The 13,544-nt window shown below is 35.9% G+C and overlaps 1 protein-coding gene across 2 annotated transcripts in view; it reads right to left on the bottom strand.

Moving 5' to 3' along the window:
• LOC101896765 (zinc finger protein jing) overlaps positions 1-13,544 on the bottom strand; it is a 219,284-nt gene that overhangs the window by 9,211 nt on the left and 196,529 nt on the right. The window contains exon 1 of one of the 2 annotated variants that reach the window (XM_020037071.2): positions 2,865-3,293. The exons of the other annotated variant lie outside the window; for it this stretch is intronic. The gene's annotated coding sequence lies outside the window, so the exon portion shown is untranslated. Of the gene's footprint in view, positions 1-2,864; positions 3,294-13,544 lie in introns of those variants that run through there. 2 annotated transcript variants of the gene reach the window in all.

The following is a 13,544-nucleotide window of genomic DNA, read 5'->3' as shown; positions in this document are numbered from 1 at the left end:
GCTTCTGGGAGGGTACGAAGCAATGAAATTACAGAGCTTCTTCTTGGATGTTCTTATTCATTCACTGGTGAATGGTTGCCTGAGCGTCTGTGTACATCAAAGAGTGTGAAATGAAATAAATGAAAAATAGGTGCCTAAAAGTATGCTTCGATATGCAATCGTGCGTTAGTTTAATGTGGATTGACTTTTCTGAACGAGTATTAGGGATTGGAGAAAATTATGGAAACTAAATTAAATTCCTTAAAAACAAGCAATAAGTGAGACTATTTCCTGAATGATTTCTTATATTCTTGATAGACACCAAGCGAAAATAACATTAATGCAATTCGACAACATTGCAGAACATTTTTAAGAAAAAAGAAAACAGCAATCATCGCTTATTGTGGCTGCTTCTTTTATTAAATGGTAATTAAATATCCGATAGATTTCTTTCCGGCAATAATTGCTCCTTAGCCATTAATGTATCAAGTTTTTTCTTTGCTATAAGATTTATTTATGAATGTTACTTGTTACAAAATATTTACATGTATGGCTTAACCAGAAAGGTTGCTCAATTTGCTGAGCTCGGGGTAAAGCAATTGTAATTCCAAAAAGCGCAAGAACTTACACCGCAACAAAAAGAAAATAGACTCAAAAGAGCTAAAGAGTTGCTTCGCTTGGCCGAAAGTGGTGAACTGCCGAATTTGGGTTTCTCCGATGAGAAAAAATTCGTTGTCCGGCAGTTTGTAAACAAACAAAATTGTCGTGTTTACTTGCCAAGAGGTCAGCTGAAAATGCGCACCCTCGTTTGGCCACCAGAACTCAAGCGCCGGCTATTGTGATGTTGTGGCCGCTCTCCGTTCGATTTAATCGACCGTGGCATCAGAATAAATGCCGAATATTATTGCGAAAATAATCTGGAGGGTGTATTAAAGCCTTGGGCAAGCAAACATTTGGCCGCAGACCTTGGACATTCTAACGGGACTCAGCACGCGCCACCCAACAATGGTTACAAAATGAGGTTCCTCGCTTCATTTTCAGCGCACAATTGCCACCAAAATCTCCGGATACCAATCCGTTGGACTATTGTGTCTGGAGCGTTTTGGAAAGCAAGGTGGCACTAAAAATACCAAAGTGCCGATCACCTAAAGCAAGCGCTTCGGCGGGAATGGGCCACACTATCGCAGAGCCACATTCGGGCAGCGTGTGACGGTTTCATTGGCCGTTTTAAGGGCATAATTCGTGCTATTTCCGACATATTTGGTTTCATTCAATAAAATTAAAAAAAAAATACAAATTATGTAATTTGACATTTTTGCAGTTTTTTTTATCTCACCCTGTAATTTCTAATTTTCTTCAGATATAAATTACACAAATCACATACTCGTAAATCTCAATTTTACGATTGGAAACGAATTGCAAGAAATCCATGTTTCGCGACGTATGAGTTATCGATCGTATGATAATCCAAAACTGTATACGCTGCCTAGATAATTATATTTTTTTGGAAACCTATGTACTATTTTTATACTATTTGAAATCTATTATTTTAAGTAGAAAACATAATTCCAGCTTTAATTAATTATTTGTTAATTAAATCTAGCATAGAAAAAGGTACATATCATGTGTTAAGAACAAATGTTGTTCTTCCGACGGCAAAACTGCAACTTGCTTTTAGACAATATTCTGCATTAATCGAATTTCAAGTCATGATTCAATAGATACCTTGACTTATTTAATTGCATTCACGATATCTTAGAAAAGGTAATCCCATTGCTGTTTATTTCAAATCCATAGAAATATCTTTTGTCTTGTTATATGTTTTTATTGAGAATTGTTATAATTACGGTACTCTCAAACACAACTTTGCTCTCGCACACATGCTTGGAAATCTTTGAAGAAATAACAAACACAATAAGAGCGGGAAAACGACGATTACTCAATTCAATGTTGATTTTTTCTTTCGTTTCTAATGTTATTGTTTATGGCTTTCTTTTTTATCAACACAATAACAACAATGATAACAATGTTTTATTTGACGAATGCATTTTACAAACAAACACATGGTCACATTTACACACACGTATGTATGCCAACCAGAAATCCCATAGAAAAAAGCGGTTAAATTTGTTAAGCACTTCGTTCGTTGTTTTGAGTGATTATTTATCTTTCTTTATAACATTTCTATTCATTTTCGGTTCCTTGTTGTTGTTGTTGTCGTTATGGTGGGATTTCTTGTAACAGGTAATTGACACTGAGGAAAATTATCAAAATTCCCCTTTATCCCATTTGGAGGGAGAAGCATTTAACACAGATAGAAGAGTGAGTTTGGCTTATAGTTTTATGTGGCGGCTGCACACATTTCTTCTTTCTTTCATTTTTATTATTTTTATGTTTCTTTTTCATGTGTTATTCTTTTATACACGCACGTACGCACTCACAAACACACATACATAATCACTTTTGTTGTTTTTTTCTAATGCTCATTGTTGTTGTTATAAGGGTATTTTTAGAAACCACCGAAAAAAAGGGAGAGTGAGTGAGTGATGAGATTGTGTGAGAGTAAGAGAGTTGAAACCATTAGAGAGCCAGCACATAAACGGTTATGTTTATGAGAGCCACCGCCGTAACAGGAGAGTAGAGTGAGTAAATGTATTTTTTCACACATTAAACAGGAAGACTCGTTTTATTTTATAACAGGATTTAATGTCCTTAGTATAGATTTTTTCGGGAAACCTTTTCACTATCCGTTTTTTTTCGATTAAACTCAGAAAGGAGGAGGGGAATTTTTCTTAGATTTGATTATAACGCTTCCTGGCTTGGCCATAACCAATTTATCATTTCCTTCATAAACTTTTAGACTGATATTAATTAATTTTACTCACTTTATTGATTTTAGTATTTCTTTTTGAAATGCTAGTTAATGTGAAAAACTGTGATGTATTTTTTGTTCTGAACTTTTTCTTTAATCCATGGAGAAGTAGTTTTAGATATTTTTTGAAGTTTCTCTGTTTGGTTGTTATGTTGCTGGTTATTTTGTTAATTATTTTATGATTATCGTTATTGTTTAGTCCATTTCATGATGCGGCAGACATTTCCAAATAAAAGAAATTATCGAATCCAAGCAGTGAGGAAAAACATTTACACGAACACATGTGTACTGCTGTGTGGTGCGCTTAAAGAATACCGTCCGTTGTGTACACAAAAAAGAAGGAAAAAAAGAAACCAAGAACGAGGAAGAACTCTCAAATGCCGTAAACTTTCATTTTTCCGCATCCAGCGTCCGTACACAATAAGGGAAAATTTTCGACTGTTTGTATGTTATGTTTTTGGGCTCTTCATTATTAGCAGCGCACCGAACAGAACCACCACACACACAGACACACACGCGCACATGCATACGGAGCCAGCCAACATAAATGCAACCAACATAGAGCAGCCACACACCAAAAGGGGGAATAAAAACAACAACACCAACAACGACGACTAAACAAAATTCCCTGCTTTCTACGGCCAGAGAGACAGGAGACACAACCAAGAGAGCAACACTCCACTCACTCCGACTCAGTGGGAATTTAGAATTCAGAAAGAAAAAGAACAGAATGTGTGCAGCGGCAGCAACCAACAACTCCAGTGACAAAACACATAAAATACCTACAACAACAGCAACAACAACAATGGCCAAGTGCGTGAGTTTAGAAAGCAACAACAACACCAGTTGTGGAAAAACAACAATAGAGTACCTCCTGCCAACGATATTATCACAACAATAAGCCTAACAACGGGATTTAAGAGTGAGCAAGCAGCAACAACAACGACAACGAAAACGGTGCACAGCACACCACAACGGGATGATGATAATTATTTCCCAGTATTTTTATTGTTTTTGTTGTATACCAACATACACATGTGGTAAAGTGCATGTAAATATCCGTGCGTGCGTGTGTGTGTGCTCGAGCATATCTATTTACCTATGAGTTAAGGCAACGACGAGTGAGAGAGCACTCTGTTGTCCGAAGTGTTGTTTACAAAATGTTGGCTGCTGAACCCACTGTGTGCATGCTGCTGATGATGATCATGGTGGTGCTTCGGCTGCTGCCGCTGATGATGATGACTGGTGCTAATGCCTCTTTTATTTTGAAGAAAACAAAAAAATGCACCATACAATGCACACACACACGCGCACACACAACACATGCATCCAGCCATAGCACAATGCTCATCGTGCCAGTGTCGTCTTTTTATTTTTTGTTAGTTGAACTATAAAACATTCATAATGTTTGGATATAAATGAACCCACATGTTGTTGTAAGGGAAACAAAAAATGAAAAAAAGAAGAAGAAATACGAATGAAGGAGTCGGGCAACTGCGACAACATTTACACACCAAAATCAGCATCTCTGTTAAACAATGTAGATTTTTATGGGAATAGGAATTGTCATATGCCATCGTAGCTTTGTGAAGCGATACTAGAAATTAAATGAGTCCAACTTGGCCCCCATATATCCAGAGATAAGCTCCAAATAAAATGTTCTTAAATGAGACGCCAAAGAGACGTAAAAGAGTAAAAATCTTTTTGAGGGAACTGATTTTAACAAAAAGTACGGCAACGAGAAACTTGTAAAACTGTCAAAACAAGTTGACAATATTTCATAATCGACAAATAAGTCAGAAAGAGGTTGAACATAAGCCAATCAGAAGCTATCTTTTGCTCGCAAAATTTACTTAGTAACAAGTAAAAAGACGTTAAGTTCTGCCGGACCGAAATTCCAATACCCTCCACCATTGGATAAAAAAAAAACTGTTTTATGCGAAAGTATCTGGATTCAAACGTGTTCCACTTTAAATTACAAACTCCAGTAAGTTTGGTAGGAGCCGTTATATGGGGCTCATACTAAAACGGGAGCCTATATATTTTGGTGAGATAAAAAACTACAATATTTTTTAGTGCCAACCGTGCTTTCCAAAATACTCCAGACACAAAAGTCCAACGGACGAAGCGAGGAACCTCATTTTGTAACCATTCTTGGGTAACAAGGCTTTAATACACCCTTCAGAATATTTTCGCGATAATATTCGGCATTTATTCTGATGCCACGGTCGATTAATACCAGCGGAGAGCGACCATCGGCTGTTATGATGGCCCACACCATCACCATGGCCGGCGCTTGAGTTCTGGTGGCCAACCGAAGGTGCACATTTTCAGCTGACATCTTTGGCAAGCAAACACGATCATTTTGTTTGTTTACAAACTGCTGGACAACGAATATTTTCTCATCGGCAGTTCACCACTTTTGGCCAAGCGAAGCAACTCTTTAGCTCTCTGAGTCTATTTTCTTTCTGATGCGGTGTAGGTTCTTGCACTTTTTGGAATTTCAATGGCCTTACGCCGAGCTCATTTTTCAATATTTGCCGAATGGAACATTTTGATATGTTCAGCACATGAGCCATTTTTCGGCCACTGCGACCTAGGTTTCGATCAAGTCGTTTCTTTACTTTTCGAAACATTTCTGCTGATGATGCTATTTTCTTCCGTTCACTTCCTTGACGTCGGGCCACGCTACCAGTATCACGTTAACGAGCGATGGTACGAGATACAAAGATTTATTCACATTTAAATGCTGGAGTGCTCTAACGATAGGCACTTGTGGTTTTCCAGCCAAATTGTTGCAGTTTTTTCATCTCACCCTGTATATAGTTTAGATGTGTTACAAACGGAATGACCGTTATAAAAATTAGTAAAAGATAACTCTTTTTTATGTTCTCGTCATTTCAGACCTCCGAAAAATTCGCTCGCATTCAAGGAGAGTGAAACTCGCTCGAATTAGAGTGGTATCACTTCTGGGAGGAAAATAAGCGAAACTCTATTTTTCGGATGCTTACTCGATTTCACTCTCACTGTAATTCAAGCAATGCAACATACACTCTAATATTTCAAACAGGAGAAAGAGCGAGCGAATTTCGCTTCTGAGTGAAAACGAGCAAATCTGTGTTCTGCTTCATTTTGCCTACAAGTTTCAATGGTTGTTCCGTAAATTTTAATTTATCTTCTTAAAATTGGTTTTCTTGGTGTTATTAAAAAAAAAAGACGAACAATTAATACGAATGTTTTGGAATTGGAATTAATACGAATTTATGGAATTTTTTTGACTCAATAGAGCTCTGTTTTCAAAAGGGTCGGCTTCACTTTTGGCTGATTTCTATTCCCTCTATGAGGTAACAATATGGAGTTTTGGGGTTTTGTGTTTATTTATTTTCGGATCATATATCCAACTTTAGATTTTTTTTCAATTTTCAACTTTTGCTCTGTTCCAGAATCAATAAGAATCTACTAGTTTTGCAATATTTTTCGATATTACAAAGGATAAATCGGTTATAGTAGTAAAAACTTTTATAGTCTTGCAGTTCTAGAACAGATCATTTGTGTTTTTTTATTTTTCGCAGGCCTGGAAGTGCCACTCTGATTTTGAGCATTAGTCCCACAACATTCTTCATCCCCTAAAAGCCTGACTGGTTTTATTCGAAGGGAACAAAAAAACCTAGTGAATTAGATAGGTGGTAGATGAGTATTTTGGTTGGTTGTGTGCCTTTTTTTGTTCTGTATTAGTTGTAGTTATGTAGGTGTTTGTATGACGACTCTTTTTTATGCGATGCTCTCATGCTCAGCATTAAAGACTTCCACGATGTCGATGTTGATGAGGATGATAATGGGTTTCACTAGAAATTCCCCCTATTTTTTTTTTGTATTTCCACTTTGGCAAATATGTTTACATTTATGCTAGGAACACAATTGGAGCGAACGACGAATTTCGCCCTACGCGGCGACAAAATGAGCCGCGAAAATTCGTCGTATGGAACACAATACCGACGAAATTATAAAACAGCTGATGAAGTTGTTTACTTTTTGCTCATTTGTTGACTACAATGAATTATACAAGAACACATAATTCTTTACGTTCTCTATTATAATTTCACTGATATCCATCTTCACTCAGGCGCAAGTACACAAATAAATAAACAAATTAATTATGTTTTTTTTATACGAGTAACAGATAGTAGAGTGACCATAACAAATTTTAAAGTAAAAAGTAACTTTATTTACTAAAACACATAAAATTCGTACAAGTATGGCCACCTTGTACTGTTTTGTTCGCCGGTCGCCGGCGTATGAAATAGAAATAAAGCTAATTGAGTTCGCGGCGACCGACGAAATTTTCGCCGGTGCCGTGATTGTGTGCACTTCCATATACACATATGTGTTTTATTTTTGACGACGAACATACGCCGCGAAAAAATTCGTCGTTCGCTCCAATTGTGTTCCTAGCATTATGTATTTTCTTTGGAGCATAATGTCGTTACTGTTGTTGCTGTTGTTTTTGTAAGAATCCTCCAACAGTCACGTAGCTCCATGTAGAAGCCAATGATGAATTTGTGTTTGGAACAGCAATGAACTTTGTGGAAACATTAAACAACAAATGCATTAACATAAATAAATATTTGCCATGTTGCCTGCCGCCGAGTTGCACGTTTAGATGATTGAACTAAACAATATTTCCTTTAATTAATCAGACGTAGCTACCCAGATCCATATGCTAAATGGTCTCATGGCAAATTATTCAATTGCATATTTGTTTTCTTTGGCAATTAAATTCTAAACAGCCATGGATGTATTGGGATTTATCACTCATTTCAACTCTGAGAGGGGATCAACCTCAAGCGCACAGCCAATCAGACAATGTTTTGGACGTTTCCTGTTCACACACGCACACACACACTTGAACACACACACGCAGCACATGAATATTGAATGTAACAGTAAAAATGAATTTAACAAATGTTTATTTATTTATTTTGTGATTTGCTCTTAACTTTCTCAAAGGCATTCTCCCCAAAGAATGAAATTTACAACTTGTTCTTCTTCTTCTTCTCCCTTTGCTTGTTCATTCACTGGGAGGTGAGACGCCTTGTCTGTTCATTACTCTTAGGTAATATTGTTTTTGTTTCGTTGTTGTTGTTGCTTTTTGATCATTAAGCTCATTTATAATTCCTGCCATTTGTTGGGAGTATAATTTTTCAATACAAGTCCAATAGCAGCAACAACAACAATGCCAACACCAACAACTACAAAACACTTTAACGTGCTTGGAATATTTTATAAGTAATTTTTTCGTACTGTTTCTTGTCCATAATTAGTAAACATGGCACAATAACAACAACAACAACTACACAAATAAATATTAACTAAGCCTACTGCTGCTGCTGCTCCTCCTACTGCATGTAAGTAATAGACATCCCATGCCACCAGACCAGACCAGTCCATTTCATTCCATTCTATGCCATCGTAGTCGTTACACAGGTGATTTCACACGGACGCAATTGAGTGTTACAGTTGTTGTTGTTGCTGCTACTGCTATTGCCGTTGAATTTGTTGGAATATGATGATGTCTTGTTGTCGTCTTCACAAATGACATAAACAACAAAAAACCCATAAAAATAAACATACTAACTTTATATGGGCAGAGGTATATTGGACAATATTGAACTTAAAGGCAGGCCAAGACCCCAACACGTAAGTGGAGGGCAGAGCATAGGGGGCGGGGAAGACAGTATAATGACAAAGGGAGAACTGTTTATACCTTAGGGTGTCATTATCATGGAAAACAATCAGAACATTTTATTACTAATTTACGGGTATTAATTGAATGGATGTTGGTTTTTTGTTTTGTATTTTAAAGAAAGTTAAGGTTATGTTTATGGGAAAGAGAGATGGAAAAGAGGAAAACATTTATCTAAGATCTCGAATCATATTTTGGAGTTTGTTGGTACTAGTTATATCCTCTACCATAAACTAGAAGTATATATAGTATATATTCTGGTTAGCGTAAAACGCGAAGTCGGTAGTGTGAAAATCACGACAGACCCGGCTATATTAAAGATAGAGTTCCGAAATTATATTTTTCAAGGAAGGTTGGTATTGAAACCGGAGTGTATCAACTTAAGTTTAGGTATATCTCCCATATAGCTGTACATTCTGATTTCAGCGTTTTGCGGATTTTGTTTCCAAATTCCCAACAAATCAGGTTTAGTTTTACATTTAAAGTTCTCAGTAACTAACCTTTCTCTTCGCAAAAAGTCAAAAACCCCTTTTTTGATAAAAAAAAATTGAGAAATAAAAAGCTCTCCGATTGTAACGTTAATTTGCCTCATATTTTCTTTTTAATTTTTCCTAAACAATTCACTTGAAGCCTCATCAATCATGCATTTCTTTAATAAAAAACGAAGAAAAGAGACCCTCCCATTTTTCTCATGCAATAAGTCTCTCTTGACCGTTATTTCTACAAGAGCAAAGAAACAAGGAGAAATTCATTTAAATGTAAATAGAAAATTAAATAATAGAATAAAAACATAATATTGGGAGGGAGAGACATCCCAAAATTTAGAAACAATGGCTAATGAAATCGAGTGAAACAATAACCCAAACCACAAAAGTTAAAGAAAAAACTGTAATCAGATAGAGTGAAGAGAAATGCACGAAAGAGAAATGGATGCAGAGAAAGTTCTCCCATATGAAACACAAATGTAATATGAGGTTCTCTTTGTAGATTTCTGAGGCAAATAAGGTTAAGATCATTTTTATTGTGACAAAAAAATAAACCGCGGATAACTATATCGCTGGAAGAAAGTGAGAAGATCTATGGATATCAACATGAAAATTCGATAGAAATACAGAGTAAGATTCGTAAAAATTATTAGAAATTGCTGACTTTAAAAAACATTGTTAGACTTAAGCCATTTTTTGAGTAAATAGGTGATACATATTTTTCTCACGTTAGTTTTTCTTGGACGTGTAAGACTGGTTCGTTCTGAAGACATCAAAAAAAAAAAAAAAAAAAAAATACCATTGTTTAATTGGAAATGGTACTTATATCAGGGTTAGACAGCTGTTTATGATAAAAAATAACACCTCTAGGGTTTCTGTCTCTAAATCTTTGTCATGATTTGAACATCAATAAATAGACATACAAATAATTTTCAAAAATTCCGTTCCAGAACGTACAAGAATTTAACCGAAATGTTGATTTTGATATTTTTTTCAGAAAAAAGAGTTTTCTCAGAGTGAATCTCACTTTTTTCTATTTTACTAATAATCTCTAAATGTTTATATCCTCCACCTTGAAAAGGAGGCTATATTAAATTTATAATTCCGTTTGTAACACCTCTAAATATTCGTCCACGTTTTGTCATCTAGTTGCGACATATTTACAAGTCTTGCGTGTCCGTGATTAAAATGTTACTCTTTCACTGGCTTTATCATTCAAAGAGCAAAGGATCAGAGCTCACAATGTATTTGACAATTATGTATTACGAAAGTCCATTTCGAAAAGAAATTCTCTCTCCTCTTGCATTCATTCAATTACTCGTAATTCATTAGTCTCTTATTGTCCGTCTCTCTTTTTCTCTCCTCTCTTTCATTCTTATGAAAAAAGTATTTAAATGACAATATTTAACACTTAAAACAGAGACAAATTAAAGTAAAATTAAAGATATGGCATTATTAATGAAAATAGTGATGATAATGCCGAAAACCAATACAAATGACAAGTAAGAGTAAACAGAGCGATATAAAAAAAGAACAGGAGTAGAGAGTAGTATCTCTATGAGATTTCCTTTGAAAATTTGTGACACAATGAACATTAGGGCACAGCATGGGGTCCAAACAAGAATTAATCAATTCACGGTGAGAAGCCATACAGATTACAACAGAACAAACAACAACAACAAAAACATAGAAAATAAATTGAGAAGGGGATGGATGGCAGGGCAAGGAGAATAGGCTATGCTATTACAAACAAAGAACCAATATAAATTTCCATGGGCCAATATTCTATTTATGGTAAAAAAGAGGCCCCATTTGTTGTAGTCAAATGAAAAGAAAACATTTTAAATGATTTCAAAGTTTGGCTGAAGGGAAAGAGAGGAGAGAGAGGGAGAAAGAGAGACGTGCAGGAATGAGTCAACAAAATGGAAATGGATGCTGGATGATGATGATGATGCTTGGTGCTGGTAAACTAGGCTGGTGGCATGAAAATGTCTCAAGTCTACGTGACTGTGGCATTAATGTTTGTTTTGTTTCGTTGCCATGACTTGAATGATGTCCATGGATGGCTTTGCTGGCTGTGAGGATGGCAATGCCGGTGACCAGCTAAATTCTGCTCAAGGCAACACTTAATAAAACCAAAGCAGGAAAATTTTGTTAGAAATTATATTTCAAATTATTACTAGATCCTGTAAGTGTTGTTGTTGTTTTTTTTTTTCTTTTGGAAGACACTGTAGGTATATACATTACGCATTACTTTGCCTTAAGGATTTTTAACACACAAATATCAGCAATTTAAATATTTGTTTAAACTGTTAAAATATTAACATTGTGCCAGGCAGTCAGCCAGCATTATTTTACGGCAGAACTCCTTACACTTTAGGCCTCGTAGATCCTTGAGATATTTATGTGTGGATTTTAATAGGTTTTGTTTTTCGTTGTTTTTTTTTGTTTCATAAGACTCTTGTGTTTGTTGCGTGACAACAATCACAATAACAACAACAACGACGTGAAGCAATAGAAAATCAACACCGTGAAATAAGGGCAGCAGGCGCACACCGCCAAGCCAACGAAACTGCCAAGCGTAGGTTTCGTTTTTAACGTACTTCATCCTCTGCTGCTGCTTCTTCTTCTTCTTCGTTAATTTCCAAGAATTTTGAAATGCCAGGAAAAAGTAAAATCTTGGTTTTGTAATGAAGAAAAAAAAAACATTTTTTTGAAAATTAATCACCCGATTAACACAAACATGGCATGATGGGTTTTGTTGTTTCTCTTTCTGTTCGACAATAATAAATTAGCCATGTCAACCGGAGGACAAGGAATAACTGAGACAGCGGGTGTAATCTTAGAGTGGTTTTTATAGATGCATGTAGACATGCCTGATCCTTGGCGATGTCATACATGCGGTTTCAAATTAATTCTGAAACAAATTAACTTAAGTATGGCTGGGCATGAAGACTTCACAATCAAGGCATTTAAAATTTGGTAATTGTTGTTTACAAATGTCTTTTCAATATTGACAATTTGGCTTTTCAAAAAGAGGGAGAGATATCAAAGGAGGTACAAAATTCATAATTAAGTATTCTTAGAGAAGAATTCTTAAACATATCCTTTCTTTAATTTTTTCCCATCTAGAAATCCAAAGTTCCTGGAAATATATAAGACACCCATAATTATTGAATACACTCTCGAAAATAATCAATAGAGGGAAAGTTTTTATTTGTTGACTCTCGGAATGAATTTAACCTCTATCAAGTGGATCAAGTGGAAAAGAGAAATAGAGAGAGAGAGAAGTTCAGTAGATGAGAGTCAGAAGCCAAATGCATTGAACAATGGTGCTCACAACATAGAAACCCAATAAAAATTTGGTAGCCACATTTGCCAATCTCAGCATTTTTAGTAATGGTCCTTTGTGGGGGAGGTACCAGAAGGAGTGGACCAATATATCTTCATAGCACATATTGTGTTAGTAGAAATAATGGGGTGTGTGAAATATGAAGAGTTCCGGATGTTTATTTCGGATTTTAGAACCGTTTTGTTCATTCAAAACTTTGACCCTTTGTGGGGGAGGTACCAGAAGGAATTGTCCGATCTCTACCATCTTCACTGCAGATTTTGTGTTAATAGAAATGTTGCCATGTGCCAAGTTTGTATGGAATCGGATTTTAATTTCGGCTTTTATGACCTTCATGGATATCCGAAATTTTGACCTTTTGTGGGGGATGTACCAGAAGGAGTGGGCCGATATATGCCATCTTCACAGCAGATCTTATGTTAGTAGAAATAATGGGATTTGTGAAGTATGAAGAGTTCTGGATGCATATTTCTGATTTTATGATCGTTTTGGTTATTCCAAACCTTGTCCCCTTGTGGGTGAGGTACCAGAAGGAATTGTTCGATCTCTACCATCTTTATAACAGATCTAGGGCTGATTGAGTTATTGAAATGTGCCAAGCTTTAATAGAATCAGATGTTAATTTCGCGTTTTATGAGCTTCATGGATATTCAAAAATTTACCGTTTGTGGGTGAGGTACCAGAAGGAGTGGACCGATATATTCCATCTTTACAGGAGATCTTGAGTTAATAGAAATAATGGGGTGTGTGAATGATGAAGAGAATCGGATGCTTATTTCGGATTATATGAGAGTCATAATCATTCAAAACTTTGATCCTTTGTGGGGGAGGTGCCAGAAGGAATGGTCCGATCTCTACCATCTTTATAACAGATCTTGTGTTGATTGAAATATTAAGATGTGCCAAGTCTGAGTGGAATCGAATGTTAATTATACGTTTTATGAGCTACAAGGATACTCAAAACGTTAACCCTTTGTGGGGGGAGGCACCAGAAGGAGTGAACCAATATATCCCATCTTCACAGCATATCTTGTGTTAGTAGATATAATGGGATGTGTGAAATATGAAAACAATCGGAATCTTACATCACATTTTATAACAGTTATAATTTGT

This window comes from Musca domestica, unplaced genomic scaffold (assembly GCF_030504385.1).
Source record: "Musca domestica strain aabys unplaced genomic scaffold, Musca_domestica.polishedcontigs.V.1.1 58, whole genome shotgun sequence".
Taxonomy (NCBI): domain Eukaryota; kingdom Metazoa; phylum Arthropoda; class Insecta; order Diptera; family Muscidae; genus Musca; species Musca domestica.
The sequence above is the reverse complement of the archived record's forward strand: the minus strand, read 5'-3'. Positions and strand labels throughout refer to the sequence as shown.